Raw genomic sequence first — 25,259 nt, 5'->3', positions numbered from 1 at the left:
GAGATCATTGACATGTTTGTGTAAAGGGCAGCGGAGGATTGACAGCTGTCAGTGAGGGACAGAAGTTGTTTAAGGTGAGCCAACACATTCCCGATCAGCACAGAAGGCATTCACTGGTCAGCTGCCCTCTGCTGTACTTCTGGTCAGAGCAGTTTCCACAGTGGAGCCGTTATCACGTTTGCTTTCCACGTGAAAGGATCCCATGCAGGAAGATTATGTTTAAACTTGCTGTGGATGAACAGCCATGGGCGAGTTTATTCTCCTGTCAAAAGGGCGACAGTGGCTTCTCCCTTATTCTTTAATTGCTCTTTATTTCACTTCACTAAATGGATATATTTGAGTGAGAGAAATTGTTCCAGAGTGTCGCCCACTTCATCTTTTGTTCCCTTTTAAACACATAAAGTGAGGCCGGGGAATAAATACAGAAAACAAAGCAGAGGGATACAGACAAGAGGGAGAGAGAAGGGGAAATACTGTCCCCACCCAGAACTAATGCAGAAACCCCTCTGCTGCGCTCGGGGTGGCCACCCACAGCCTGGATACACGAACGTCCCAACAGCTCATTGACTGTCGGAGTGGGACCGTGCGGCGCTTCAGAAGACAGGTCGAAAAAGCAAAGTCACTGATTCGATCCCATGTGCTCCTTCTGCCAAGATTATCTACACACAAAAAATGCTTTTATAAAAGTTACACCTGATCTCCAGGTTTGTCAAAAAGTTAGCTCGTTGGTCAAGGGGTATGATTCTCGTTTCTGGCTTGTTAATTGAAATTTGCGAGAGATCCCGGCCGAGCCCACTATTCTGCCGCGAATTTTGAAATTGCATCGAACTTTTGCGAAGAAGGACTTACATTTCTGCAGTGCCTTTCAGGAAGTCATAACGGCCCAAAGCACTTTACAGCCGTTGAGTTATGTTTGAAGTGTTGTAGTGTGGGGAAAGATGTGCCCAAATCACCCCACACGAACCTCAACTCTTTGCGAAGGAGTTCGGTGCAAATAATCAGGTGCCTTAGGGACTTGGACTTTCTTTGAATGAGTTCTGCTTGTACCTGCATTCAAGCTTGAAACAGCAACTGGGCTTCCATCTCACGGGAGCAGCGTGTCGTGGTTAGCGAGTAGGTGACGTGGTTTGGGGTTGATGTGCATCACTTTCAATCTTTGAAATTTTACCAAGCAAAGATATGATGAATCCAACTGTCCCTGTCAGCATTTTGTTTGGGTTTAATCACAGGAATATCTGCAGTCAGGAGATGAAAATGAATTAAAACATAAGACCGGCTTCGGGACAATCGGAATACTTCGTCACAGACAAGGCACCGGAAGGCTGGAAGGTATATCACACCGGTTGTGGGAGAGCTGGTTGGCGGTGACATGGAAGTGTCTGCAGTGTGCGGGACCAGACTGCTTCCACACATCCACAATGAATGTCCCTCCATTTATTTGGGAAAAGTACAACTGAGAGTGGACAAGTTCCATCCCGGTCAGAGCAATCTGAAGCTTTAACTGACTGACATCCTGGTTTGGGATGTCTTGCAAGGTGCATTTAAGTTAGTCTCTGTGGCGCGATCTGTTAGTGCGCTTGGTTGTTAATTGAAAAGTTGGTGGTTCGAGCCCACCCAGGGAAGATCCCTTTAACTGTTTTTCCCTGAGGATTCGGTGCCGCACAGTTCCAGGTTGTCATTGTGCGTTTTGGCTGCACAAATATATTCTGCAAACATTGCCAGCTGTGCTGTTATCCAGTGAGTTCGCACTCTCATACTTTTAGGAACATTCATTTCATGTAATAACAATTTTTTACATGGATCATGTTCCTCCATCCAGTCCACCAGAAATAAATTACGTTATTGGGTTTAAAGGAAATGGTGGAAATTGTCTGACCTATCGTTGTGGCTTTGCTCAGATTCTGAGTTTCAACAGTCAATAGTTTGCGAAGGATTACCTCATGGCCAATGCCAAGAACAAAAAGTCTCTCAGCATTCGTTTTGGAATCCGTCAAATTTGCAATGTCCTGCGAAGCACCTTAATTCGACGACATAGCTCGCCACTTCCTGGCCCTCCGACCGTTAGCACGTGTCGAACCGATACCTCGCCATCAGAACGCTTTCTTTAGGATTGAGATGCTCGCGGACCAGCGTACACAATTCTTCAAAGGATTTAGTTGTTGGTTTCACCAGAGCTAGAAGATTCTTCATGAGGCCATAGGTTGTTGCCCCACAGACGGTAAGGAGGATCTCCCTTCATTTGGCAGCGTTCTCGTCCCCTTCCAGCTCGTTGGCCACGAAGTATTGGTCGAGTCTCTCCACAAAGGCTTCGCAATCGCCCACTTCTGAGAACTTCTCCAGGATACCAACTGGTCTTTGCATTTTCACGTGGTTGTTCATTGTCTCGTCGCCAATTGATACACTGATAATAAAGTATGAAACTGAGTACTGTGAACAATGAGTAATTGTGACCTTAGCTCCTGTAAACATAGAAACATAGAAAATATGTGCAGGAGCAGGCCACCTGGCCCTTCCAGCCCGCACCGCCACTCAACGAGTCCACGGCTGAACATGCAACCCCAGTACCCCATTCCCTCCCTCTCACCATACCCCCCGATCCCCCCAGCAGCAAGGACTACATCCAACTCCCCCTCGAATACATCCAGCGAACTGGCCTCAACAAACCCCCGCGGCAGAGAATTCCACAGGTCCACCACTCTCTGGGTGAAGAAGTTCCTCCCCATCCCTGTCCCAAATGGCCCACACCCCACCCTCCGACCGCGACCCCTGGCTCTGGACCCCCCCAACACCGGGAACACTCCCCCTGCATCCAACCTGTCCAAACCCATCAATCTTAAACGTTTCCATGAGGTCCCCTCTAACTCCTCCGAACTCCAGCGAAAACAAGCCCAGTCAATCCAGTCCCTCCCGACAGGTCAGTCCCGCCATCCAGGGAATCAGTCCGGCGAACCCTCGATGCACTCCACCAACAGCAAGAATGTCCCTCCTCAGGTCAGGGGACCAAAACCGTACACAATACTCCAGGCGCGGCCCCACCAACGCCCTTCACAACTGCTGCAACACCTCCCCGCCCCCGCACCCAAATCCCCTCGCCATGAAGGCCAACACGCCATCTGCCCTCCGAATCGCCTGCTGCACCTGCATGCCAACCCCCAATGACCGATGCACCATGACACACAGATCCCGCTGCATCTCCACCCCCCGCAATCTGTCACCACTCAGACAACAGTCTGTCTCTCTGCTCCTACCACCAAAGTGGACAACCTCACACACATCCACACCACACTTCATCTGCCACGCATTTGTCCCCCACCCAACCTATCCAAGTCGCTCTGCAGCCCCACCGCATCCTCCTCGCAGCTCACACTGCCACCCAACCCAGCGTCATCCGCAAACTTGGAGATATCACACCCAATCCCCCCGTCCAAATCACCAATGTGCAGTGCAAACAGTTGGGACCCCAGCACAGAACCCCCCGGCACCCCACCAGTCACCGCCCGCCACTCTGAAACGCACCCACTCTTTGCTTCCCTCTGCTTCCTGTCTGACAACCAGCCCCCAATCCACGTCAGTACACCTCCCCCAACCCCAGGGCCCTGGTGAGACCACAGCTGGAGTACTGCGCACAGTTTTGGTCTACTTATCTGAGGAAGGATACACTTGCCTGGGAGGTGGTACAACAGAGGTTCACCAGATTGATTCCTGGGATGAGAGGACTGTCTTAAGTTGAGGGATTGTGTAGAATGGGCCGATACTCTCGGGAGTTTAGAAGAATAAGAGGTGATCTCATAGAAAGACACAATATTCTGAAGGGGATTGACAGGGTCGATGCTGAGGGGTTGTTTCCCCCGGGCTGGAGTGTCGAGAACCAGGGGGCACAGTCTCAGGTTAAGGGGTCGACCATTTAAGACAGAGATGAGAAGGAATTTCTTCACTCAGAGGGTTATGAATCTGTGGAATTCTCTGCCCCACAGGCCTGCGGATGCTGAGTCTCTGAATATATTCAAGGCTGCGTAAGATAGATTTTTGGAGTCTCGGGGAATCAAGGGATCGGGAGATCGCGCGGGGAACGTGGAGTTGAGATCAACGATCAGTCATGATCTTATTGAATGGTGGAGCAGTCTTGAGGGGCCGTATGGCCTAAAACTGCTCCGATTTCTTATGTTGTTACCTGTGCTGACTCTGTGAAAGAAATTTCCAATTGGTCCCATTCCTCAGCACCCTGCAAATGTTTCTTTTTCAACTATATTTCCCTTTGGAAAGTTACTATTGAATCTGCTTCCAAAACCCTGTCAGGCAGAAAAATATTCACATTAATTTTATACAGTCCCATTTTAAACAGGCTTTGCATGTCATGAATTATTATCCCTTCCCATTTTACACACTGCATTTTAGGACATTGCTTAAAAATGTTTGGTGCCTGTGACACCAGCCATTGTTAGATTTAGTCACACACCATCCTGACTTGGAAATATATCGGTCGTTCCTTCATCATCACTGCGTTAAAAGCCTCGAACTCCCTCCCTAACAGCTCTGTGGGAGCATTTTCACCACACGGACTGCAGCGGTTCAAGATGATGCCTCACCACTATTGTCTTCCTCACACAGATGAGGCTGCACACAGAGAGATTAAAGTAACAGTGACCTCAGTCTTTAATAAGACATTCCAGTGTGAGGAACAGGCCTCAGGGGCCGGCTTATATATAGTGCTCCCAAGGGATGCTGGGATCCCTTGGGACTTCAGGGGATGAGCTCCCTGGTGGCGGAACATGGGAGTGCATGCTTTACAGATACACAACATCACTCCCCGCAAAGTCAAAGTTGAAAAGTATTTACAAGGTGAGGCGGTCGGGAGCCTTTATTTCCCTGGTGGACCGCCTCGGTACAAATGTCTGTTCTGGTGTGCTGTCTGTGTCCTCGCTGGACTGGCGTGTTGTTAGCCCTGCAGGGCTGCTGGGTGAGCCTGGCCTTCCTGTGTCATGCAACCGAAGTCAGGTCGAGCTTGGTGAACGTCTTGCCTCCTGCCAGCGTTGCAATTAGATCGTCTGCCTTAGGTAGCGGGTATTGGTCCTGTAGCGAGAAACGATTAATAGTTACTTTATAATCGCCGCAAATCCTGACTGTGCCATCACTTTTGAGTACTGGAACAATCGGTCTGGCCCACTCGCTGAATTCCACTGGGGAGATGATGCCCTCGAGTTGCAGCCTGTCCAGCTCCATTTCCACTCTCTTCCTCATCATGTGAGGTACTGCTCGCGCCTTGTGGTGAATGGGTCGAGCCTCTGGGACCAAGTGGATCCGCAACTTCGCCCCGGAAAAGTTTCCAAATCCTGGCTCAAAAAGGGAAGGAAATGTTTTAAGATCCTGGATACATGAGGCCTCATCGACATGTGATAGCGCTCGGATTTCATCCCAGTTCCAGCGGATTTTGCCCAGCCAGCTCCTTCCAAGCACTGTGGGGTCATCGCCCGGGACAATCCAGAGTGGCAGTACATGCATCATGCCCTCGTAGGTGACCTTGACCATGGCGCTGCCCAGGACAGATATAAGCTCTTTGGTGTATGTTCTCAGTTTCGTGTGGATGGGGCTCAGGGCTGAACTGAATGCCTTGTTGCATCACAGTCTCTCAAACATATTTTTACTCATGATGGATTGGCTGGCGCCAGTGTCCAGTTCCATGGCTATGGCTAAGCCATTCAATTTTACGTGCAGCATAATTGGTGGGCATTTCGTCGAAAATGTGTGCACCCCGTGTACTTCAGCATCTGCCTCCTCTATCGAAGGCTCTAAATTGCTTTGATCCACCATGGACCGATCTTCATCCGCCACGTGGTGCTTAGCAGGTTTTGCAGAGCTTGCAGCTCGTTTGCAAGCTCATTGGAGGTGCTCCATTGTTCCACAGCACTTGCAAACATACCCTTTGAGGCGTCATGAAAAGGTTGAATGGAAGCCTCCACAAGCTGTGAATTGCCTTGCATTTATTCTTTGTTGGGGACTCTGAGTCATCTGGATCACCTGAGGCCTGCTGGCAGTTGCAGACTCGTAGTTTCTGCCCTGTACATTTCTGCTCGCAAACACAGTTCCAGTTAATTTATGAACATTGCGAGCACTTGTGTGCTGAGAGATTTGTTTTGTGTTCGCACTGGTGGACATAAACGCCTGTGCTATTGCAATGGCCTCACTGAGGGTTGGTGTCTCTACAGTCAACAATTTTCGGAGGATGGTCTCTTGGCCAATGCCCAGAACAATAAAGTCTCTGACCATTCGCACCGGGCAGCCATCAAACTCACATTGTCCTGCAAGTTGCATTAGCTTGGCGACGTAGCTCGCTACTTCCTGAACGTCAGATCGCTGGCACGTGTAGAACCGATACCTCTCCATCAGCACGCTCTCCCTCGGGTTAAGATGCTCCCGAACCACTGTACACAGCTCCTCATATGACTTATCTGTGGGTTCCACCGGAGCCAGAAAATTATTCATGAGGCTGTAGGTCGGTGCCCCACAGATTGTGAGGAGGACCGCTCTCCTTTTTGCAGCGCTTCCTTCTCCATCAGCTCGTTGGCTACAAAGTGCTGGTCTAGCCGTTCGACATAAGCTTCCTCCGAGCTTGCTACCTCCGAGAACTTCTCCAGGATGCCCACAGTTTGCTGCATCTTTGCGTTGGATTCGTATTCTCGTCTCCAGTTATTGTGTTCCTAACACAGATGAGGCTGCACACAGGGAGGTTAAAGTAACAGTGACCTCAGTCTTTAATAAGACACTCCAGAGTGAGGAACAGGCCTTGGGGGCCGGCTTATATACCGTGCTCCAAAGGGATGCTGAGATCCCTTGGGACTTCAAGGGATGAGCTCCCTGGTGGCGGAACATGGGAGTGCATGCTTTACAGATACATAAAAACCACCAGCTACTCAAGGGCAATTAAGGTTGGGCAATAAATTCTGGCCTTGCCAGTGACACCCAGATCCTGTGAACTCATAAAAAAACACTATTTTAGGAGTCTGGTTCAAAATATTCATTGCTGACGACACCAGGAATCTGGGGCAACTTTTGTCAAATTGGGCTCAAAACTGGAGCGGTAATTCCTACCGTGCACAGATAATAGAATCAGTATTGAAGGTAAAATCACATGGTGCTCATTTTCAGAATCAACGCAGTAAGATTTGAAATAAAGTGAAGGAATTTTATGGTGAAAGCATTTGGAAATTAAATGTGACTTGTACTTCGGTCTTTAATTAAACTTTGTGGCATCTGTCTGCCATTCATGTCTCTGTTGAATAAGGAAGGAGGGGTTTGACATTGACCAGACTGCACTGCTCCTGATATTTGTGAGCTCATCGGTTATAATGAGATGTTTTTACCCATTGGTCAGTGCCCACTTTAGCTCAGCTGTTACTTCGTGACACCAACTTTGTGAAATGTTTGAATTGGTCTTAATGCAGTCACTGCCTGGTGATTTTGTTGTCATTGCAATCCCCTTCTTTCACACTGAAACAAATCGTAACCGTGTTTTTAAATTAGCAGTGTGAGATTTTTACAGAGCATCTTTAAATGCTTCACAAAACCATTCCGATCCCTTCAGCTTCCCTGGTTCGGTTCCCAGTTCGGGAAATAATTTTGCTACCACCGTTTTTAGTTAAAGTGAAGTAATTTAACTAAATTACATAGATGACCCAAAGCACTTCAGAGTGGTATCAAAATAAATGAGTTAGTAATTAGAAATAAGGAATGTCAGAAGTTGGACTTGAGTTTCTGGGATGGTGTATAAATAACGCTCTGTGCACTGGAACTGGGAAGGGTGAATAATGAATGAGTTGTTTCCGGGTTTGAAATGCGGCTTAGATCTGCTGGTATTAACCGACAGCATTGTTGAGCAGAATGAAAGAAATGCTAACATGATCACTGAGGTTCAGTCGAAACTTCAACAACTTCATTTTAATAATTTGTGAAACTTTAATCATTGAGGAAGTTTTATTCCCTTTCTGATTTTACACACTCTGTATTTTAGGAGACTGGTTTTAAATGTTCTTCATGGAATCAGAGAAGTTTACAGCACAGAAGGAGACCATTGTTGCATGAGCAATGAACATTGAAACCCAGTTTTTGTTTCAAAAATAATGTTTCCGCCCAGGCTTGAACCGGGGACCTTTCGCGCGTGAGGCAAACGTGATAACCGCTACACTACGGAAACTGCTACCTAGTGTAGTGCCCAGAGAGAAGTGTTCAGCAACAAGCTGAAATGCTGAATCCCTTTTTCTGAAAAAATTCCTTTCACAAACATTTATCTGACCGAAACGGCACAAAACAAAAATGTTCCTTTCAAATGTGGCAATTATTTTCGTTCAACTTTTATTTTGCTTTCATGGGATAACATAATTAATGATTCGATAATTTTCTTTTGCACAATGAAAGAAATACTAACTGAGGGAGAGTCAATACGTCAATAATTTGTTCTGTGCTCTGCATGTTTGTAATGTCGCCAAGTTTGCTGATGATACAAAGATAGGTGGGAAAGCAAGTTGTGAGGAGGACGCAACCAATCTGCAAAGCAATATCGAAAGGCTCAGTGGGTGGGCAGAAATTTGTCAGATGGAGTATAATGTGGGGAATATGAGGTTATCCACTGTGGTAGCAATAATAAAAAAGCAAATAATTATTTAAATGTGGAGAGATTAAGAAATGCTGCGGTGCATAGGGACCTGGGGATCCTTGTACATGAAACACAAAAGGTTAGTATGCAGAAACATCCTCTCTGCATCCACCTTGTCAAGCCCCCTCATAATCTTACACGTTGCCATAAGATCACCTCTCAATCATCTGAATTCCAATGAGTAGAGGCACAACCTACTCAACCTTTTCTCATAAGTTAGCCCCCTCATCTCCGGAATCAATCGAGTGAACCTTCTCTGAACTGCCTCCAAAGCATCTATATCCTTTCTTAAATATGGAAACCAAAACTGCACGCAGTGTTCCAGGTCTGGCCTCACCAATACCCTGTATAACTGCAGCAAGACTTCTTTGTTTTATACTCCATCCCCTTTGCAATAAAGGCCAAGATTCCATTGGCCTTCCTGTTCACTTGCTGTACCTGCATACTAACCTTTTGTGTTTCATGCACAAGTACGCGCAGCTCCCTCTGTACTGCAGCACTGTGCAATTTTTCTCCTTTTAACGAATAACTTGTTCTTTGATTTTTTCTGCCAAAATGCATAACCTTGCACTTTCCAACATTATACACCATCTGCCAAATTTTCCCCACTCACTTAGCCTGGCTATGTCTTTTTGCAGATTTTTTGTGTCCTCCTCACACATTGCTTTTCCTCCCATCTTTGTGTCATCAGCAAACTTGGCTACATTACACTCGGTCCTTTCATCCAAGTCATTAATCTAGATTGTAAATAGTTGGGGTCCCATTACTGATCCCTGCAGCACCCCATTAGTTACTTATTGCCAACCAGAGAATGAACCATTCATTCCGACTCTCTGTTTTCTGTTCGTTAGCCAATCCTCTCTCCATGCTAATATATTAGCCCCAACCCCGGAAACTTTTATCTTGTTCAGTGATCTTTTACGTGGCACCTTGTCAAGATGCCTTCTGGAAGTCTAAATACACGGCATCCATTGGTTCCCCTTTATCCACCCTGTTCATTACATCCTCTAAGAATTCCAGCAAATTTGTCAAACATGACTTCCCTTTCATAAATCCATGCAGACTCTGCCTGACTGAATTATTTTTTTCCAAAAGTTGGAGGAGCAGAGACCGGAGGAGGTGTGAGCAGCGGCCTATAAAGGCCCAACGGGAGTCCGGGGATCGGCGGCAGTGGGAGGAGCAGCGGCTGGAGGAGCAGCGAGCAGCGAGCTACAGCTGGTGCAGGGTCAAAAGTAAGAAAGAAGTCAAAAGTAATCAAAGGGTGACGTCACAGCCAAGCGGGTAAGTGATTGCTGGTTGATTGGTGAGTAGTTTTCTGTTTCTTGGATTTCTTCTTGTTCTTAGCAGCAAGGACACTTTAGAATTGTTGCCAAATTAAGTAAATCTAATGGTTAAGTCATAGCAGGAGAGCTCGGACACATGTTATGCTCCTTCTGTGCTATGTGGGAAGTCAGGGACGCTTCCAGTGTCCCTGATGACTACATGTGCAGCAAGTGTATCCATCTGCAGCTCCTGACACGCCACATTGCGGCACTGGAGTTGCGCACGGATTCACTCTGGAGCATCCGCAATGCTGAGGATGTCGAGAATAGCACGGTTAGTGAGTTGATCACACCGTAGGTAAAGGTTACTCAGGCAGAGATGGAATGGGTAAACATCAGGAAGAGCAGTGGAAGGAAGACAGTGCAGGATTCCCTTGCGGTCATCCCCTGCAAAACAGATACACCACCTTGGGTACTGTTGGGGGAGATGACTCATCAGGGGAAGGCAGCAGCAGCCAAGTCCATGGCACCAGGGGTGGCTCTGCTGCACAGGAGGGCAGGAAAAAGAGTGGGAGAGCGAAAGTGATAGGGGATTCTATTGTAAGGAAAATAGATAGATGTTTCTGCGGCTGCAATCGAGACTCCAGAATGGTATGTTGCCTCCCTGGTGCAAAGGTCAAGAATGTCTCGGAGTGGCTGCAGCACATTCTGGAGGGGGAGGGTGAATAGCCAGCTGTCGTGGTGTATATAGGTACCAACGATATAGGAAAAAACGCGATGAGGTCCTATAGCTGAGTTGAGGGAGCTAGGAATTAAATTAAAACGTAATAATCTCAGAATTGCTACCAGTGCCACGAGCTAGTCAGAATAGGAAATGCAGGTTAGCACAGATGAATATATGGTTTGATGAGTAGTGCAGGAGGGTGGGATTCAAATTCCTGGGACATTGGAACCGGTTCTGGGGGAGGTGGGACCAGTACAAATCGGACGGTCTGCACATGGTCAGGACCGGAACCAATGTCTGGGGGAATGTTTGCTAGTGCTGTTGGGGAAGGGTTAAACTAATATGGCAGGGGGATGGGAACCTATGCAAGGAGATAGAAAGAAGTAAAATGGGGGCAGAAGCAAAAGATAGAAAGAAGAAAAGTAAAAGTGGAGGGCAGAGAAACACAAGGCAAAAATCAAAAAGGGCCACATTACAGCAAAATTCGAAAGGGACAAAGTGTATTAAAAAGACAAGCCTGAAGTCTCTGTGCCTCAATGCGAGGATTATTCGGAATAAGGTGGATGAATTCACTCAGAGGCAGCAATTCACGAATATGTTATAATTGGCATTCCAGAGACATGGCTCCAGGGTGACCAAGGCTGGGAACTCAACATCCTGAGGTATTCAACATTCAAGAAGGATAGACAGAAAGGAAAAGGAGGTCGGGGAACGATGCTGGTTAAAGAGGAAATTAACGCAATATTAAGGAAGGACATTAGCTTGGATGGTGTGGACTCTGGATGGATAGAGTTGCAGAATACCAAAGGGCAGAAAACACGAGTGGGAGTTGTGCACAGACCACCAAACAGTAGTAGTGAGTTTGGGGACAGTATCAAACAAGAAATTATGGCTGCGTGCAATAACGATACAGCAGTTATCTTGGGCAACTTTAATCTACATATAGATTGGGCTAACCAAACTGGTAGAAATACGGTGGAAGAGGATTTCCTGGAGTGTATTAGGGATGGTTTTCCAGACCAATATGTCGAGGAACCAACTTGAGGGCTGGCTATCCTAGACTCGGTGATGTGTAATGAAAAAGGACTAATTAGCAATCTTGTTGTGCGAGGCCCCTTGGAGAAGAGTGACCATAATATGGTAGAATTCTTTATTAAGATGGAGATTGAAACATTTAATTCAGAGACTCGGGACCTGAACTTAAGGAAAGGTAGCTTCGATTGCATGAGATGTGAATTGGCTAGAATAGACTGGCAAATGAGACTTAAAAGGTTGACGCTGGATAGGCAATGGCAAACATTTAAAGATCACATGGATGAGCTTCAACAATTGTACATCCCTGTCTGGAGAAAAAATAAAACGTGGAAGGTGGCTCAACCGTGGCTAATAAGGAAAATTAGGGATAGTGTTAAATGCAAGGAAGAGGCCTATAAATTTGCCAGAAAAAGCAGCAAACCTGAGGACTGGAAGAAATTTAGAATTCAGTAGAGGAGGACAAAGGGTTTAATAAGGAGTGGGAAAATAGAGTATGAGAGGAAGCTTGCTGGGAACATAAAAACTGACTGTGAAAGCTTCTATAGATATGTGAAGAGAAAAACATTAGTGAAGACAAACGTTGGTCATTGCAGTCAGATTCAGGTGAATTTATAACGGAGAACAAATAAATGGCGGTCCAGTTAAACAGATACTTTGGTTTTGTCTTCACGAAGGAAGACACAAATAACCTTCCTAGTGTACTCAGAGACCGAGGGTCCAGCGAGAAGGAGGAACTGAAGGAAATCTTTATTAGTCAGGAAATTGTGTTCAGGAAATTGTTGGGATTGAAGGCTGATAAATCCCAGGTCCAGATAGTCTGCATCCCAGAGTAGTTAAGGAAGTAACCCTCGAAATAGTGGATGCATTGGTGATCATTTTCTAACAGTCTATCGACTCTGGATCAGTTCCTATGGACTGGAGGGTAGCTAATATAACACCACTTTTTTAAAAAGAAGGAAGAGAGAAAACGGGTAATTATCGACCGGTTAGCCTGACATCAGTAGTGGGGAAAATGCTGGAATCAATTATTATAGATGAAATAGCAAAGCATTTGGAAAGCAGTGACAAAATCAGTCCAAGTGAGCATGGATTTTGGAAAGGGAAATCATGCTTGACAAATCTTCTAGAATTTTACGAGGATGGAACTCGGAGAGTAGACAAGGGAAAACCAGTGGATGTAATGTATTTGGACTTTCAAAAGGCCTTTGACAAGGTCCCACACAAGAGATTAGTGTGCAAAATTAAAGCACATGGTATTGGGGGTAATGTATTGACATGGATAGAGAACTGGTTGGCAGACAGGTAGCAGAGAGTCGGGATAAATGGGTCCTTCTCAGAATGACAGGAAGTGACTAGTGGGGTGCTGCGGGGCTCAGTGCTGGGACCTCAGCTATTTACAATATACATCAATGATTTCGATGAAGAAATTGAGTGTTATATCTTCAAGTTTGCAGGTGAGTCTAAGCTGCGTGACGGTGTGAGCTGTGAGGAGGATGCTAAGAGGCTGAAGAGTGACTTGGAAAGGTTAGGTGAGTGGGCAAATACATGGCAGATGCACTATAATGTGGATAAATGTGATGTTATCCACTTTGGTGGCAAAAACGTGAAGCCAGATTATTATCTGAATGGTGACAGATTCGGAAAAGGGAAGGTGCAACGAGACCTGGGTGTCATGGTACATCAGTCATTGAAAGTTGGCATGCAGGTACAGCAGGCGGTGAAGAAGGCAAATGGCATGTTGGCCTTCATAGCTGGGGGATTTGAGTATTGGAGCAGGAAGGTCTTACTGCAGTTGTACAGGGCCTTGGTGAGGCATCACCTGGAATATTGTGTTCAGTTTTGGTCTCCTAATCTGAGGAAGGATGTTCTTGCTACTGAGAGAGTGCAGCGAAGGTTCACTAGACTGATTCCCTGGATGGCAGGACTGACATATGATGAGAGACTGGATTGACTGGGCCTGTATTCATCGGAGTTTAGAAGAATGAGAGGGGATCTCAAAGAAACATATAAAATTCTGACAGGACTGGACAGGTTAGAGGCAGGAAGAATGTGCCCGATGTGGGGATGTCCAGAACCAGGGGTCAGAGTCTAAGGGATAAGGGGTAAGCCATTTAGGACCGAGATGAGTAGAAACTTCTTCACTCAGAGAGTTGTTAACCTGTGGAATTCTCTGCCGCAGAGAATTGTTGATGTCAGTTCATTTGATATATTCCAGAGGGAATTAGCTGTGGCCTTTATGGCTGAAGGGCTCAAGGGGTATGAAGAGAAAGTAGTAAAGGGGTACTGAGGTGAATGATCAGCCATGATCTTATTGGAATGTAGAAACATAGAAAATAGGTGCAGGAGTAGGCCATTCGGCCCTTCGAGCCTGCACCATCATTCAATAAGTTTATGGTTGAACATGCAACTTCAGTACCCCATTCCTGCTTTCTCGCCATACCCCTTGATCCCCCGAGTAGTAAGGGCTACGTCTAACTCCTTTTTGAATATATTTAGTGAATTGGCCTCAACAACTTCCTGTTGTAAGAGAATTCCACAGGTTCACCACTCTCTGGGTGAAGAAGTTTCTCCTCATCACGGTCCTAAATGGCTTACCCCTTATCCTTAGACTGTGACCCCTGGTTCTGGACTTCCCCAACATTGGGAACATTCTTCCTGCATCTAACCTGTCTAAACCCGCCAGAATTTTAAACGTTTCTATGAGATCCCCTCTCATTTGTCTGAACTCCAGTGAATCCAGTCTTTCTTGATATGTCAGTCATGCCATCCCGGGAATCAGTCTGGTGAACCTTCGCTGCACAGCCTCAACAGCAAGAACGTCCTTCCTCAAGTTAGGAGACCAAAACTGTACACAATACTCCAGGTGTGTCCTCACCAAGGCCCTGTACAACTGTAGTAACACCTCCCTGCCACAATACTCAAATCCCCTCGCTATGATGGCCAACATGCCATTTGCTTTCTTAACTGCCTGCTGTACCTGCATGCCAACCTTCAATGACTGATGTACCATGACACCCAGATCTCTTTGCACCTCCCCTTTTCCTAATCTGTCAACATTCAGATAATAGTCTGTCTCTCTGTTTTTCAACCGAAGTGGATAACCTCACCTTTATCCACATTATACTTCATCTGCCATGCATTTGCCCACTCACCTAACCTATCCAAGTCACTCTGCAGCCTCATAGCATCCTCTTCGCAGCTCACACTGCCACCAAACTTAGTGTCATCTGCAAATTTGGAGACACTACATTTAGTCCCCTCGTCTAAATCATTAATGTACAATGTAAACAGCTAGGGCCCTTATGGTACCCCACTCGCCACTGCCTGCCATTCTGAAAAGTACCCATTTACTCCTACTCTTTGCTCCCTGTCTGCCAACTAATTTTCAATCCACGTCAGCACACTACCCCCATTCCCATGTGCATTAACTTTGCACACTAATCTCTTGTGTGGGACCTTGTCGAAAGCCTTCTGAAAGTCCAAATACACCACATCAACTGGTTCTCCCTTGTCCACTCGACTGGAAACATCCTCAACAAATTCCAGAAGATTTGTCAAACATGATTTACCTTTCACAAATCCATGCTGACTTGGACCTATCATGTCACCTCTTTCCAAATGCGCTACTATGACATCCTTAATAATTGATTCCATCAATTTCACCACTACTGATGTCAGGCTGACCGTTCTATAATTCCCTGCTTTCTCTCTCCCTCCTTTTTTAAAAAGTGGGGTTACATTGGCTATCCTCCACTCCATAGGAACTGATCCAGAATTTATGGAGTGTTGGAAAATGACTGTCAATGCATCCGCTATTTCCAAGGCCACCTCCTTAAGTACTCTAGGATGCAGACCATCAGGCCTGGGGATGTATCGGCCTTCAATCCCATCAGTTTCCCCAACACAATTTCCCGACTAATAAGGATTTCCCTCAGTTCCTCCTTCTTACTAGAACCTCTGACCCCTTTTATATCCGGAAGATTGTTTGTGTCCTCCTGAGTGAATACCGAACAAAAGTACTTGTTCAATTGGTCTGCCATTTCTTTGTTCCCAGTTATGACTTCCCCTGATTCTGACTGCAGAGGACCTACGTTTGTCCTCACTAACCTTTTTTTATTTACATATCTATAGAAACTTTTGCAGTCCATTTTAATGTTCCCTGCAAGCTTCCTCTCATACTCTATTTTCATTGCCCTAATCAAACCCTTTGTCCTCCTTTGCTAAGTTCCAAATTTCTCCCAGTGCCCGAGTTCGCTGCTATTTCTGGCCAATTTGTATGCCACTTCCTTGGCTTTAATACTATCCCTGATTTCCGTTGATAGCCACGGTTGAGACACCTTCCCTTTTTTATTTTTACACCAGTCAGGGATGTACAATTGTTGCAGTTATCCATGCAGTCTTTAAAGGTCTGCCATTGCCCATCCACTGTCAACCCCTCAAGTATCATTCGCCAATCTATCCTAGCCAATTCATGCCTCATACCTTCAAAGTTACCCTTCTTTAAGTTCTGGACCACGGTCTCTGAATTAACTGTTTCATTCTCCGTGGTGGTGCGGCTCGAAGGGCCGAATGGCCTTCGCCTGCACCTATTTATTTCTGCACGCAGAGGGTTGTGGGGGTCTGGAACTCACTGCCTGAAAGGGTGGTAGAGGCAGAAACACTCACCACATTTAACAAGTGCTTGGATGTGACCTGAAGTGCTGTAACCTGCAGGGTTATGGACCTAGTGCTGGAAAGTGGGATTAGGCTGGATAGCCTCTTGTTGGCCGGCGTGGACACGATGGGCCGAATTGGCCTCCTTCCGTGCTGCAAACTTCTATGATTCTATGAACTCCTTCACAAAGAGTTGAGGTGCGCGTGGGGTGATTTGTGCACATCTTTACTCACGTGACAACATTTGAAAGGTAACTCAACGGCTGTAAAGCGCTTTGGGGCGTTATGAGCTCCTGACAGACGCTGCAGAAATGCAAGTCCTTCTTGGCAAAAGTTCGATGCAAATTCAAAATTCACGGCAAAAAAAGGGCTCGCCCGGGATCTCTCGCAAATTTCAAGTAACAACCCCAAAGTGAGAATCATACAACTAGAACAACGAGCCAACTGCTTAGCAAATATGGAGATAAAGGCCTTACGAACTGCTATCTGTGAATAAACCTCCAGTCAAATCTTCTCAGATTATTAAAAGCATTGCCAAAGGAAAAGCATGAGTTTTACCCTATATCTCAAGGGATATCTTGGTGACTGCAATCAAGAGTTGCCACAACAAGTAGCACAAATAGAACTTTGATGGGAAGAATGTATTCGCACTACCGTTGTGGTGTCTTTAGACTGTAGAGGCTGCACGGAGATAAAGTGTAACCATTATTGAAGCATTTTTAGTGTGTGTTGTTGTTCTTGATCGGAGGAGCACATGAGACGGAATCAGTGACTTTGCCTTTTCGACATGTTTTCTGAAGCGCCGCACGGTCCCACTCCTGCAGTCAATGAGCTGTTGGGACGTTAATGTATCCATCATCATTATCATCATAGGCGGTCCCTCGAAACGAGGATGACTTGCTTCCACGCCGAAAAAAGATGAGTTCACAGGTGTTTCAATGAAGGACCCGAACGACATCCCAAAGGGTGGAAGATGCCTGTGCGTGGATTTTTAAAAATTGTGATGGCCGTTGCACCCCAGCCATCAAACGGGCTTGACAGAGCGAGGTCTTGGTCCAGTGGCAAGTGTTAAGCAGGTCGACTGGAGACCAGTCCTGCTGCACGGAACTTGTGCGCACACATATCGCAGTGTGGGCTGGCCCGTGCTAACCCTGTGCTCCTGGCCCCGAACTCATGCCTCCCCTGGGCCCTGACCACGTCCCTCTGCAGTCTCTCGCCGCGACTTCGCCCCGATCTTGCCGCTCCTGCTGTATCTGCCCACGCTCCACTCACCGACCTGGACGTTGATGACGTCACTCTTCGCTGACGCCGCCCTCCTGCACCAGCTCGCGCTGCTCCCTGGAGTCGTCTCCCGGGAGCTCCAAGCTGCTCCCAGGGCCGCTCGCCGTTCCTTTTATGGCCCCATCCTGCCGCTGGTGTTCTCCCGTTAGTGTATCCAGGCTGTGGGTGGCCACCCCGAGCGCAGCAGAGTGGTTTCTGCATGAGTTCTGTGTGGGGGCAGTATCTTTCCCCTTCTCTCTTCCTCTTGTCTATATCCCTGTGCTTTTATTTCTCTATTTGTTCCCCCTGTCTCAGTCTCTAGTGTTTAAAAGGGAACAAAAGATGAAATGGGTGTCACTGTGGAACAATTTCTCTCACTCTAAGTTAGATGCACTTCCATTGCACCATGAGGTCTAGGTATCTAGCCATTGATATTCAGGTTCAATTAAGAATATATATAAATATATCTACATGGATCATAACTGTTCCCTGGTGGTCGAGGGGTTAAGATCCGGCGCACTAACCTGGTTTCAATTGTCGATAAATTCATCGCATAAAAATAATTGAGGTTTGTGAGACGATTAATAATTGCTGTCATCACCATGAATACCAATACTTTCTGTGATAGACCGAACTGACAGACTATCTGGCTTCTCCTGCCCTTTGCCGGACACGTGTTCCGGGTTTAATTTTGAGTTCGCTGATCGCGGGGAGACGGTAGGAGCCTCTGTGGCCCCACTGTGAGGATGTGGAAGTGAACACGGTGGCTGGGTGATCCGTGACATTTCTGTAAAGGGCAGCGGAGGAGAAGGATTGAGAACTTTCAGTGTGGGACAGAAGTTGTTTAAGGTGAGCCAACACATTCCCGATCAGCACAGAGGGAGCTCACTGGTCAGCTCCCCTCTGTTGGGGCTGCTGTGCGAGAGGTTTCTGCCGTGTAGTGGTTATCACGTGTGCTTATCACGTTTGCATTACATATGAAAGGTATGAGGTTCAATCCCGGGAAGGAGCATTATATTTAAACTTGCTATTGAGGAACAATCAGAGGCGAGTTTCGTCTCCTGGCAAATGCTGCCTGACCTGCTGAGATTTCCAGCATTTGCTGTTTTTATTTGCTATTTATTCTCCTGGCAAAAGTGATCCCTGATTCCTTAAGTGCTCTTTATTTCACTTCAATAAATAGATAACTTTCAGTGAGAGAAAACGAATTCACCGGGGACCTTTCGCGTGTGAGGCCAACGTGATATCCGCCACACTGCAGCCCATCAAAGGGCGAGAAACCACTGAATATAAAGGATGAGTTCACAAATATCAGGGGCAGTGCAGTCTGGTCAACGTCAAACCCTCCTTTCTTATTCAGCAGTGGCATGAACGGGAGTCAGACGCCACAAAGTTTAATTAAAGACACAAATACAATAACACTTCCAAATCATTTCACTGTAAAATTCTTAAACTTTATTTGAAATCCTACTGCGTTGAATCTGAAAATGAGCACCATGTGCTTTTATCTTCACTGCTGATTCTATTTTCTGTGCATGGTGGGAATAACCGGTGCTGTTAAATTTGACAAAAGTTGCCCCAGATTCCTGATGTCATCGGCAATGAAGATTTTGAACCAGATCCTAGAATACAGTGTGTAAAATGGGTCAACATGCAGAATAAAAAAAGAACATAAGAAATAGGAGCAGGAGTCGGCCATACACCCCTCGAGCCTGCTCCGACATTTAATACGTTCATGGCTGATCCGATCATGGACTCAGGTCCACTTCCCTGCCCGCTCCCCAAAGCACAGGACAAATGATTGAAGTATCGACTGTCCCTCAGTTAGCATTTCTTTCATTGTGCAAAAGAAGGTGAGGGGTTAATTAATGATGCTTTCCCATGAAAGCACACACAAGTTTAAGAAAAAAACATACAGTGACTGGGAGGTGAGCGCTGCTTCTGACACCAGGTGGGAATGGGCGGAGATTTTAAAGCTCCTTGTATTGTGACACCTTCATATAGACGAACATCTGAGTCTTATGATGTAGACCTCGTGGCGCAATGGTAGCGTGACTGATTTCAGTTCCGAAGGTAGCATGTTTAAATCACATGAGGGTTTCTGTACTTTTAGATATTGTTCTTCCAGAATTAATATATTCTTTGCTGCTTGGCAATAACCAGACCCTTGCTCCAAGGTTTGTCTCACTGTTTCCCCGGTGTCAGACAGAGATACGCCTGCTGTCCTCATTTATTTCATGTGACAGGATACAAAAGTTCAAAATCAACCTGCAGATGGCCACATACATCATTAAATAGTCAGGATGGCCGAGCGGTCTCAGGTGCTGTGTTCAGGTTGCAGTCTTCTCTCGAGGTCTGTGTTTAAATCTGACATTTCTTATTTTTAATCATTAAGTGAAACTCATTGTTTGACAACACGACCAACTCCTTCAAAGTGGGATTCAGCAGTTCACCTGCTCGCTTAACATTTCTGTCTGACCGGGTGCTGAAAGTGGAGATGTTTCCGCAGTGTAGCGGTTAACACGTTTGCCTCACACGCGAAAGCTCACCGGGTGGGAATATTTTCTGGAGCTTTCTCCTCATGCATGCTCAGGGGCGAGTTTGTTCTCCTGTGAAAGGTCATAAGGTCATAAACATGTAAGGATTAGGGGCCGGATTAGGCCATTCGGCCCCTCGAGCATGGTCCACCATTCAAGAAGATCCTGGCAGTTCCTTGACAGCAAGTTTAAACATCTGGGGCGGAGCCAACAGGCGCCTGGCTGCAATCAACGACAAAAACGTCTATTTGGTAGAAGCCCCGTGAGATCAATCGGTCGAGCATGAGAATCTTAATCTCGAATTTGGGGGTTCGAGCCCCACGTTAACTGTTAAAGAATTTCCCAATTTGCACAGTGTGTTTTCGGTGTCTGGTTCAAAATGTTAATTGCTGCTAACATCAACAGGAGACTGGGCAAACAGTGAGAAAGACTTTAGAGCAAAGGTCTGGTAATTGTTAAACACCAAAGGAAATATAAATTTAAGAAACATAGAAAACATAGAAAATAGGTGCAGAGTTAGGCCATTCGGCCCTTTGAGCCTGCACCGCCATTCAATGAGTTCATGGCTGAACATGCAACTTCAATATCCCATTACTGCTTTCTCGCCATAGCTCTTGATCACCCAAGTCTGAAGGAATACATCAAACTCCTTTTAGAGAAGAATAACCTCGAAAAGAAATGTGACCCCGACACCCAGGAAGAAGTATTAAGGGAGAAGATTAAATGCTGCATTCCTCTGTTCAAAAAATTCCCTTCACAAACATTTCTCTGACCGTAACTGCACAAAACAAAAATGTTCCTTTCAAAGTCATTAAACTCCCGAATTTCCGCGCCACCCGAATCTCCTGAATCAGATGCCTCTAGTTTTGCCGACTTAATCCATGTCCCTTTGCAATGTTCTGCTTCCAACCACACTATGAAATGTGCCACTAACTTATAGAATCATGGAATGGTTACAGCACGGAAGGCCATTCGGCCCGTCGAGCCCGTGCCGACTCTCAGCGAGTTCCACTCCCCCGCCATTTCCCTGTAGCCCTGCAATGGTTGTTCCTTCAGACACTGATCCAGCTCCCGTTTGAAAGATAAGATTGAGTCTGCCTCCAACACCCTTTCAAGCAGTACATTCCAGATCCTAACCACTCGCTGCTAAATGGCCACTTCCTGTTCCTATGTGTAAAGTCTGGGAAACACTAGACCAATTCCTGCCACACTCACAGCCTTCCTAAATATAGCACCATCACTCTATTCTCATAAAACCAGGTTCTGAAGTATAGGCCAGCTGTGTAGGTTAAAGCTCTGGTTATGTTCCGAATATTGCTGTAGTGTTTCCGTAATGTAGTGGTTATTAGATTCACCTCACACGCGAAATGTCCCTGGTTCAAAACTGCACGGAAACATTTTGAAAACATGTTCAATTAAATATTTGAAGAAATGGATTTATTCATAATAGTAGTTCAATATTAACAAAAAACAATGTCCCACAACCTTGTTAAATTTTCTGATATCTCTGTTCAGTTCTGTATACACTCAAACTGAATGCTCATAAAAATACTGGAGTGGGAACTCACTGGATAACAGCACAGCTGGCAATGTTTGTGGAATATATTCGCGCAGCCAAAACGCACAATGCCAACCTGGAATCGTGCAGCACCGAATCCACGGGGAAAAACAGTTAAATGCTTCGTCCCTGGGTGGGCTCGAACCACCAACCTTTCGGTTAACAGCCGAACGCGCTAACCCATTGCGCCACAGAGACTGACGCAATTACACACTGCAAGACATCCCAAACCAGGGTGTCAGTCAGTTAAAGCTTCAGATTGCTCTGACCGGGATGGAACTTGTCCACTCTCAGTTGTACTTTTCCCAAGTAAAGAATGGGACATTCATTGCGGATGTGTGGACGCAGTCTGGTCCCGCACACTGCAGACACTTCCATGTCACCACCAACCAGCTCTCCCACAACCGGTGTGATCTACCTTCCAGCCTTCCGGTGCCTTGTCTGTGACGAAGTATTCTGATTGTCACGAAGCAGGTATTAGGTATGAATTCTTTTCCAGCTCCTGACTGCGGATATTGCTGTGATTAAACGCGAACACAATGCTTACAGGGACAGTTCAATTCACCGTTTCTTTGCTTGGTGAAATTTCAAAGATTGAAAGCGACGCACATCAACCCCAAACCTCGTCACCTACTCGCTAACTCGACAAAAGTTTGCATTTTCTTTCAATGCCAAGCATTTTACATTCATACATTGCAATGCCAACGCACTTTTTACCTGGCAAGACTGAAGTACAAGCTGTGATGAACAGTGTGAAACAGAAACAGCTACTTGAAAAACCATAGCCTCGATGGCATCTGTGTGAATTGGTCTGCATCGATAATTAGCAGAGAGCAAAGAGAAGAAACTGACGGTGTGGATGAGAAAAGTCCGAGCCAAAGTGTACTGTTGGAGATGATCTTGTTGTTTTTGAGAATTGTTTAAAATATTTTACCATGGTTGGTTCCATAGTGTAATGCTGAGCACTCTGGGATCTGAGTTCAAATCTCGGTGGAACCTGATTCCTTGTTGTCCCAGCTGCTGAAAATTTGGGACAAACAAGTGAAAGACATCTGGTGCTCGTGGGCAGTTTTGTTGCCTTTGTCATTGATGCTTGATCTACAAGTCTAGTTATCAAATCGTGTGCTCAACCATCAGTTACCTGTTACAAAATGTTGTAAACGGCTGTCTTGCTCTTTTTGCTTCGTTGTTTTTAACCACGAATTACCCGCACACATTCAGTTGTCGTAAAGGCAGGATCGGGTCTTTTATTTAAACATTCATACCAAACAAACCAAGTATGAAAGTTACTGAGAACACTTCACAAAGGCAGCTTGCTTCGATTTCCGTGGCTGCTTGACAAACACACCTTCCGAATGTTCAGTGTCTCTGGTGTCTGCGTGTGTGAGTCTCATCTTTATACTCTTATTTCTTTACATTTAGACAATCACAACTAACGGCTTTGTGAATTGTTTAACATTCACACTTAATATTGCTTGTTTAACCTACAGATGTCATTCAATAGTAACAAAGGTACAATCAAATATTTAACATACAGACAATGACCAGTTACTCATTTCAATGTCTGAAGGCACCACATTGTCTAACAGTCTCTTTCCATCCAAACTTCAATCTTCCTGTTTTTTAATCCAAACTTCAGACTGCGTGCTGAAGGAAAGAGTTCAGCAAAGCGGGACTGTGCTCCCACATTCCCCCACTTCTTCTCCTCGCCTCTCTGCAGGTCTTATCTGGGTAACATACATTTGCATGGTGGCTCGAGCTCGTTCAACAGCATTGTCCAGTTGTAGTCCTTGTTTTCCAACACGACATCCGCAGTAAATCAAAATGACCAGCACGATCAGCTGAACCAGCACCAGCATAAGGACAGGGTGTATCATTGTGTTCATCACGCTTGTTGCCATCGGGCTCCATCCCAACAATGACTCCCACCAGCTTACATGTCCAATCTGGTCCAAAGTTGTGTGCACGTTCTCGATTTCCGCAGTGTGATGGTTAATGTCCACAACGATTGCTTGATTCAAACTCTGTAGCTGTTGAAATGTTGTATTCCATTTCCGTATTTCCTTCTTCCAAATAGCAGCACGCTTCGGGTCAAAGTAGATTTGTTGTAGATTCAGATTCTCAGGATGCCATTTTAAAGTCCGTTGGTCTGTGATCACCATATCCATTTTTACTTAAAAGTCAATTTTAAATTTTTGATGTTTCCAACTGAATTCCATGCTGTTTACATTCAGAAATGTAAACTAACAATCGGTGTCTTCGACCAAGTCTGTTACGCTCTGCACAGGTTTTAACAATTTCCTCTGCTTTGTGGGAGAAGTGTAACAACATACAGTAAAGGATGACGGAAATGCTGAATAGTCAGTCGAGAGACCCAGTCCTTCCCTCAGTTCACCCTTCGGAACTGCTGCAATTCACTCTCTCGACATTTGCAACGATCCAACTTCTATTTCACATCCTTTAAGATCATGTTTGTAACTCCCACATTTGAGCTTTTCACTGAACATCTCATCAGTTCTGAGACAGCCCATTCCTGCAGAAACTTTAAATGTTTCTGAACAAGCTTCTCCCACTGCTTTCATCTCTGACTGTTCAGTAACTGTTCCTCGTGTATCTGGGGTGTTAGGGAACTGTCTCTGAAGAGGGGAAACCCCTTCCTCCAGGAGCACCTTCATTTGTCCGGCAGACCCTGTGTCCATTTCCCGCTGCCCTTCCACACAAGCCTCGATAAGTGTATGGCCACCCCTATCCTGAAGTAAGGGTCCTAAAGGAACGACATGTGTTGTTGAGGCGCGGCATCCCTATAGGGATCCTCCCTCATCTGCGGAATCTACCCCCGACCTCAGCAACTGAACCGAGGTATCATTCCTGTCTGTGTCTCCAGCTTCTCTTTCCTGATTCTTCAACATTTCTTTTAACTTTTCTAATTCTTTAGCCAGTCTATCCCTGTCCTCTATCAACTGACGGCCACCACCTGGTCCTGCTCCTTTTATGTGACTCCTCGCGGGATTCATCCACTCAGGCCCTTCTGCCTTCCATCGCTGTAACCCCTGTCTCACTTCCATGACTGAAATTCCTGCAGCTCCCTGATACAAGCTTTCTACCCTTGCCAACCATTTATCAAAACGTTTGTCCCCACCCCAGGCATCTACTTCCAGAACTACTGACGGGGATAGGAGAGTCAAAATGATCTCTCTATGTGTACTATCCCCGTAATGACTGATATCAATCCAATTACTTCCCAAACTTTTACACAACTGGAATATACATTCCCCAGCTTCCCTGGGTCCTTCCCCTGGTAATAATGAAAGCCGCTTTATTAACTGTGGCCCTGAGTGAGTAACAAAGATTGCAGCTATTATTCTACCAAGCATGAGACCTGGAAGTTGTTTCAAAACCTACTACCTTTCCCCGGTCATTCCCTAAAGCTCACAGAACCATGTGAACCCTCGGTTTCTCTGATATGTTCCCTGACTGCCACCATCCCAGAATATTACACCACCACTAGGCAAATTTATTAAGATCCTGAAGGTGTGCGGGTCCCACTTCACGAAGGATATCTCTCATGTCCTGTTACTTTACC

At 45.9% G+C, this 25,259-nt stretch overlaps 2 non-coding genes across 2 annotated transcripts; both read right to left on the bottom strand.

Annotated features, from left to right (window-relative positions):
* Positions 1-8,115: 8,115 nt before the first annotated feature.
* On the bottom strand, positions 8,116-8,188 carry trnav-cac (transfer RNA valine (anticodon CAC)). Its single transcript has one exon. It is a non-coding gene; the product is annotated as a tRNA-Val (tRNA).
* A 13,612-nt stretch (positions 8,189-21,800) lies between these two features.
* On the bottom strand, positions 21,801-21,874 carry trnan-guu (transfer RNA asparagine (anticodon GUU)). Its single transcript has one exon. It is a non-coding gene; the product is annotated as a tRNA-Asn (tRNA).
* Positions 21,875-25,259: the final 3,385 nt, after the last annotated feature.

The sequence above is a fragment of the Pristiophorus japonicus genome, chromosome 28 (genome assembly GCF_044704955.1).
Source record: "Pristiophorus japonicus isolate sPriJap1 chromosome 28, sPriJap1.hap1, whole genome shotgun sequence".
NCBI classification, from domain to species: Eukaryota; Metazoa; Chordata; class Chondrichthyes; family Pristiophoridae; genus Pristiophorus; species Pristiophorus japonicus.
Note: the sequence above shows the minus strand (reverse complement) of the source record. Positions and strands in the feature narration are given on the sequence as shown.